At 44.3% G+C, this 7,410-nt stretch overlaps 1 protein-coding gene across 1 annotated transcript in view; it reads left to right on the top strand.

Moving 5' to 3' along the window:
* Positions 1-581: 581 nt before the first annotated feature.
* SEMA3D (semaphorin 3D) overlaps positions 582-7,410 on the top strand; it is a 207,120-nt gene continuing 200,291 nt past the window's right edge. Inside the window, exon 1 of the mRNA XM_079931570.1 lies at positions 582-1,008. The gene's annotated coding sequence lies outside the window, so the exon portion shown is untranslated. The remainder of the gene's footprint in view (positions 1,009-7,410) is intronic.

The following is a 7,410-nucleotide window of genomic DNA, read 5'->3' as shown; positions in this document are numbered from 1 at the left end:
CATACACTTCCAAGTTTTCTATTGCGTGACCAAGGTGTGTACAAATCTACAAGGAAATCTAACACAGGAATAAGTGACGTAACCCTGCTGGCCTGGTATGAGGTAGAGAGGAAAAAAGACTTACATTTTGTGTGTGTGTGCGTGTGTTTGTTTTCTGTTGGCCTCCTGCTTGGTCCTTCCTCGGTGCCAGCCCCATAGTGGAGGGCTGATCTCTGTCGCTCATCCTCAACACCTGCTCTTTCGAGGCCAGTAACAGTGGATCGGGGTTTTACATACTGGAACACAGCTCCTCTTTTTGAGGCTTAGAGTTTTTGAGACAGTGTTTGTCCTGTTTTTTCGGCAGGGAGTCCTTGGAGACGTTATGGTATAGAATAAACAGGCCCCAAAGCCACCCGGGCGCGGGCTCAAACGTCAGAAATTCCTTTACATACAGAGTGCCCTGTCCGGAAAAACATCCCCCAGCGCGGCCGGAGCTACATTTAATCCACGCTGCTGACAGCCCGCGCGCCGACTGGGATGGACTTTTGCACGCTGGGGAGGACTGGCGTGCGCACAGGGGAGGGGGGCCGAGGGCTGGGGGAGGAGATCGGAAGGGGAGAGGTAATCCCCGGCGTTCTGAGCATCCCCTTTTTAGAAAGACTGAGTCTCTCCCGGGACAGCTGCTGCGGTCACACCACAAACTTAAAAGCCGCCCTCCCGCTCCGAGCGTGCCTTTCCTCGCCACCCTCGCCTCCCCACAGCTCCAGCTGGTGCCTGGCTCCGCGCCGCTCCCGGCAGGACGCTCGGGGGGCAGCAGCGCCCCCTGCCTCCCGGCCTGGCCTCTGCGGCCGCAGCCTCCACGCTCCGTCAGGGCCGCCGGCGGCTCCGCGGCTCAGCCAGGGCTGCCGCTCAGAGGAGGTCGCGCCGGTGTACCGGGTCGCCGCCTCACACGCCCACCGCCTGCATCCCCTTCCTCTCTCCCGGAAAAGACAGCGGGCACAGAGAGAGGGCGAGAAGAGTTCGCGGCAGGTAAGGCTGGTTTCGGGTCACCTGCTGCTCCGGTGGGAGGACCGCGGTGGCCAGTAGGGGTGACTGGATTTTGGGGGTGGTCGTGGGTCCGAAGTGAGAATGCCGAGCGGCCGGGAGATAAGGCAACGTTCTGGGGCGGAAAGAGCGCTCCGGAGCTGACGGGAGTGGGCACGCGGGGGGGCCAGACGGGGAACTGGGCGCCGAGGCGCTTACGGTCCGGGCGCGCGGCGCGGGGACAGCGTGGCGGCGGGCGCAGTCTCCGCTCGCCGCCGCCGCCGCTTCCTCAGCCCGAGCTTTCCGCGCCGCGTAAAGTTTTCCTCCCGAGACGCGCCCGGGAACTTCGCTCTCTCTCTCGCCCCCTCCAGGGCCCCGGCGGCCGCGAGCGCGTCTGAACGTGCCCCGTGGCCCCTCTGGCTGCAGGTTCATTCGCAGACGCGTCGGTGAGGACAGTCTGGCGAGGATTTGACCAAGGGCGTCTGCGCCCTCACTCGCTCCTTTTCCCGACGGGCTGGGGGGAGGGGACGGGGATACCGTGGCGGCTATTTGTGTTGTGGTGCTTTTGGGGAGGGATGGGCAACGCCTTTTTCCCTGTGAGGGAACCGCGACGCTCCGTCTGACGGGAGCGTGCATCCTCCCAGACTCTGAGGGCAAAGTTGGAAGCAGACACCAGCCTCAGAGCTGGCTGACTGGGAAAGGCGGCTCCTGCAAAACGTACTCTTGTGGGGGCCGGGCATCCCTCCGTACCCTCGGCTTGGCTCGCTCCGAAAAGGCCCGGATTTGACTCCTGCTGGGAATTTAACCGGGTGGATTTAACCCCGCCGGTGTTTCCCCCCTGCTCCCTCATCACGCGCCTGGAGTTGACGCGTTAATGGGCCGCCCTGGCAGCGCCCGGGCCGTTTTCGGCACCGGCTCATTTTCCTTCCCTCACGACTTGAGTTCAACCTCGTGGACTAAGTTGCTTTGCTTCCGTCCCAGCGCGCGGGGGGTACTTGACAGGAGGAGGAGGCGCCGCACTCCTGCCACCAGGCTGGACTCGAGGGGACTGGACGGGAGCTGCGCAGCCAGCGCCTGGGGCCGCTGAGGTCCCCAATTCCGAGTTACGGAGATTGGAGTTAAATAGGCGAACTTTTCGCCGTTTAGCCCCGAGCGAAGCCGTAATGAAAGGCAAATGTCTCTACGAGAGCTCTTCTTTCCCCACCAAAGCCCCTCCCATCCTCCCTTAGCTTGTCAGTGGTGTCTGCAAGAGAAAAAGAGGGGGCGGGAACGGAAAGTCTCAAATTTAGCCGAAAAGGTTCTCCTCCCCTGCGGGGGCGCGGGGTGGGGCGTGCTCACTAAAGGATGCAAAGGGTTGAGGGGGAGGTAAAGGGAGACGGGACGAGACCCCTCCTGGGTCTGGTGCTGCTGTTGTGTAACCATGGCAACCGCCAGGGCACGAGCGGTCAGAGCCTTCCGGGTTCTGCACGTGGAAAGAAAAATGTGAAGGGTGGGGAAGGGAGAGAATCACATGTCATCACTCCAGTGTTGCCGTCGCTTCTCGCTCTGTTCTGAGGCCAGAGAGCCAAGAGGATGAGCAGGAAGGGTCTGGGTTGGATGTGAGCAGCCCCAGACAGGAGTTGCTTTAACTCTGTCCCGCCTCGGAGTCACTGAGGCTCAGCCGAGTAGCTAAAGCTGGCCAGAGGGACATCGTTGGTAGGCTACAAAGTGATGGTTCAGGTCAGGAAGATGGGAAAAGGCCTTGGCCTTTGAAAGAGAAAAGGCCAGGAAATACAGGAAGGTGATGTGGGAAGAGATATGAATAGCGTCAAGAGGAAGCTGAGAGACAGTAAAATGGTACTGATTTGGACTGCCAACATTTCAAATGGAATTTGCCCATTATGAAATGAAAAATTGGTGGAAAAGGGAAGGGACATTTATCAAGTACTTCTTGCATCCTAGGTACTTTGTACATTATCACGATTAATATTCTCAGCAACACGATATGAAGTTTCATTATTTTGTTTGTTTGTTTTTTAGATTAAAAAAAAAAAAGCAGAGACACAACAGAGAGTTAGAACTGTGTGCTGTCCTATTTTGGCTTTTGCAATTTTAAGAAAAATCATAGTTCTTAAAAGTGGTATCGGTGGTTACGGGAGTAGACAAAGCAATTATTCTCATTTTCGAGGTGAGAATAATGAGATGTAAAGGTGTGTTAGCTGATGCGTTCAAATATAAGCTAGTAAGGGGCAGAGCTGAGACTGGAACTGTTTTACCTGGATTCAGGTCACCTTTTAAGGGCTTCAGGCAGCCTTCCATGACCCCACTTAAAGGGAGGACCTTTCTAAGATCAGTTGATGCATTATCTGTATATTATAATTTACAGGGTAAGAACCCCGAGAATTTAAATGGGAGCCAGGGTTGAGGATGGGTATGGGTCACATGAAGTCTGTAGGTCAAGGATCTTATGTACATGATATTAGTAATCTATATTTATAAAGGTCTTCTTGTACCTATAGGAATTATTAGTGGCTTTAATAATGTTTATAAAGGAAAAATGAAAACAAAAGAAACATTTTTCAAATAGTAACTCCATGGCTGCGTTGAGAAAATTTCCTGAGATTAATGAAGTTTTCCTTAGTCTACTTACTGCCTTCATGACCTGAATAACTACAAAGTTACTTCATATTTTGGCACCACTATTTCACCTTTGTAAGAGTTTGTGGCCCATTCACTTGGGAGGAGTAATAATTTGACTCCTGTTACCCCTCCTGCTGACTCTCTGAGAGGGGAGGTCAAGGAAAAAATGTCTGGCAGTGCAAAGTGTTTTGGAATTATTAGGAAACTATAACCAACACTAGCAGAAACTAAGGGTAAAAGGTAAAGAAATAATTATGTATCTTTTGCCTTTTTGCAGAATTTGCCTTTATAGTTACATCTTAGTTAATGAATTTGCTTTATAATTTTGCATGGGAAGAATGCACAAAGTTAAACTGTATTTTTAATCTCTTTTGTGTGTGTGTATGTGTGTGGGGAAGGGCTGGTAAGGGTGGGAGTGTGAATTATTTTTGGTGTCAGGGAAGGTCAGGAATATAAACAATTACAAAGGCAGAGGAAGCACATGTACTGTTTCCAGTGACAGGGTAACAGATCAAATATAGGTTTGAACTTGAGTCACCAAGCTGAATTACTCTCACATCTTTTCTTTTCCAAAGCTAGGAAATATGTTGTTTGGGGTTGGAGTTAAATTAAGACAGGATGTTTTGTGGTGCTCAGTTCTTATTCCTCATACTGTGTTCTCGTTCCATTGGATGGGTATTTGTTAACTATCCAAAGGTTTATCACAGACCTGAAAGTGTCTCTGAAGGTGTCCTCTGGAATTGGTAGGTATCTCTGTGGCCCAGTGTTTGTTTTCTGCTTAGACAGAGTACTGGGTGAAGTCATCCCCATTTTTATCAGGTATTAAGAATATCAACTTCTCAGTCTCAAGGGGAAAACATTCCAGTTGGTGCTGATTTAATGAATATTAGTATGTCTTCAGATTGTTTGTTATAGCTTCATTATTTTAGAAAAAAACGTGACTGAACTTTACTGTTCTGTCTGGGAGATGTAATGCTTTGATGACAAATGTTCTTTGGGGAACATTCTTATCAATTAATAAATGATTTATTTAATAAACATGAGTAACCATAGCTCTGTTTGAAAAGTTATTCTTTCTGTATATACCTGGAGCTATATAGATAACCTAGGTAAAGTAGTAAATATTTCGACTCAATAACATAGTCCTTAAAGGAAAAAGAAACATTCGCATTTGTGAAATAAGTAGTAATAACAACAATAACAATGACTGACCATGGGCAACACTTGTTAATCACATAACTTGCTACCTCAAAACTTAGTTAAAAAATACTTTCTTACTCTAGGAAATCTTGGCCAAAATTCCTTTCTATTTTTATATCTTCATCCTGCCTTTCAAGTTCTAAGTTTTCAGTCATTTGCTTTCTTATGTTGTTGTTTATGATTCCTAACCGGATCGTAAGAGCCTTGAAGGAAGGACTTGTCTTCTCTAACTTTTTACACCTTCAGGTTAGTGCAATGCTAAACATATTTAGACACCTAACAAATATTGAGGTATAATTACTTACCGAGCAGTTAAGAGAGTGATTTTTTTTTTTTTTTCCTTTGCGGTACGCAGGCCTCTCACTGTTGTGGCCTCTCCCGTTGCGGAGCACAGGCTCCGGACGCGCAGGCTCAGCGGCCATGGCTCACGGGCCCAGCTGCTCCGCGGCATGTGGGATCTTCCCGGACCGGGGCACGAACCCGCGTCCCCTGCATCGGCAGGCGGACTCTCAACCACTGCGCCACCAGGGAAGCCCAAGAGAGTGATTTTGAATCTCTTTGTTGCCTATCAAAGATCAGCTTAAAGACCTTTGGTTTTATACTTTACATTCTCTGAGATTTTAGGGAGGAGAGTTTTTTCTTTTATATGAGTTTTACCCTTTCATAGAAAAAAATGTTGAGAAGCTGTTTTATCATGATGCATAACATAGAGCAATATAATGATCATGTGAAATAGGGTTTATAAGAATACATAGTAAAAAGAGGCATATTACAAAAAGTTACATTTTATTTTTGAATTTCTTGTATTTTTTAGAAGGATCTAAATTAAGAAATGAGAATCTGCATCATCTGTGTCTGCATTATTTCACCTTAACTTTAAGTACCTAAATAATAATTAGAAAGAAGCATAAAGCTAAATTAAATTCACTGCAAACAAGAAATACACTGAGAAGAAACTTGAAATTATTTTGAAATTTAAGTAATAATAATGAGGTGTACTTAAATTATTAGACATTCACAAATATAAATTATTAAGGACAGATAGTTAAGTGCTTGAAAAAGTTGCAATATGTAATAAGATATACTGTTTAGATTTTAAATGATTTTGGTGACTTTTAATCTATCATCATTAATATTTGATCATTTATTTCCACGTTAATGATGATATTTAATAATTTCTAATAGTCATGAACCAGGATATCTTTAACTAGCCTGCTAATCTTTTGCTGGTAAATTTTGACAGTTTGCTCATTCTTTTGCCATACTCAATAAGCCACAAATATTACCCTCCCATAAAAATGTATAAAATAAATAGAATTAAGTTACCAAGTGTTCACAGAAGAGTTTGTGTCTCTCTGAATCTGGTATCCTTTTAAACATATGGTGTCTTCTGCTTCAGAGATTAGAAATGACATACTTTATGTCCCTTGTTTCTTCTATAGGGCATTTAACAATATAACTTCGACATTTTATGTTTTTAAGTATGTTCTACTAGAAAATCACAGGAAAAATGGGAACATTCGCTGTATTTTTCTAATTAAATAGAATCAAGCATTATTAAATGGGACTATAACTACAAAGAACAAACTCGAATAAAAAAAGCAAACAGTCTAGATTATTGAGCATCTTAAAAGAAATACAGTATTATTACTTTCATGGAAAATAAATAAAATTGTATAGATATATAGATGTGACATTATTAATCTACCATCAGATAAATGTCCAATTTATTTTTCCTATACTAATTATGCATTTTACTTGGTCTTTTGTATATCTTAAACTGCTTTTAAGGATTATATTGTTATATTTGGTCCTGAAATGAGCCTATATAGCTGGTACCTACTGAGTTAAATATATAGAGTTTCAAGCACATTATATTAGCAGAAATTAGACTAATAAAATTGCTCAGTAGAGATGTTGTCTGGATTTATGTTAGTGAAGAGACAGAGAAGTAGTATAGTTTATGCATTTAATATCAGCATGTATGAACTGCTTAAAAACAATGTTCACAGAAAAGTACCCTCTTAAGTTGCTTACATAGTCCCATAGAAGCCTTTTTAAAAACATGTTATATTGATCGCTGAAGCCATGCCTCATGATGTCATCTCAAGTTATGTCTAACTAATCTGTTGGCTTTTTTTTTTTTTTTGATGGAATGTATAAAATCAGTGTTAGGCTTTTACTCCTCCTTTTTTTGTTTTTTATCCTTCTCATAAAGAGCAGTCCATACATAAGACATTCAGGCATTTCTTGTGTTTTGGTATTTGCTGTTGTTGCTTTCAGATAAATCTTTGTTTTTTACATCTGAAATGGTTGTTCTACGAAAGAAAGAAGTGTTTTCTAAGGTAAAAAATGAACACCATTTTTACTTGGAGGAACGCTTTCAATTTTGAAATATAACACTTCATTTCAATGATAACTATTTGGAACTCTCAGAATTCTCAGTTTACTTGTAATACTAAATACGAGGTCAGTAGAAGTTGATATCATTGGGTAGGCCAAAAGGTTTGTTCCTTTTTTTCCATAAGACGACCCTAGTAACACTTAGTTGTCTTTAACTTCATTCAAAACAATTTTGTTAGATTGTAT

Source organism: Stenella coeruleoalba, assembly GCF_951394435.1.
Source record: "Stenella coeruleoalba genome assembly, chromosome: 9".
NCBI classification, from domain to species: domain Eukaryota; kingdom Metazoa; phylum Chordata; class Mammalia; order Artiodactyla; family Delphinidae; genus Stenella; species Stenella coeruleoalba.
The sequence above is the reverse complement of the archived record's forward strand: the minus strand, read 5'-3'. Positions and strand labels throughout refer to the sequence as shown.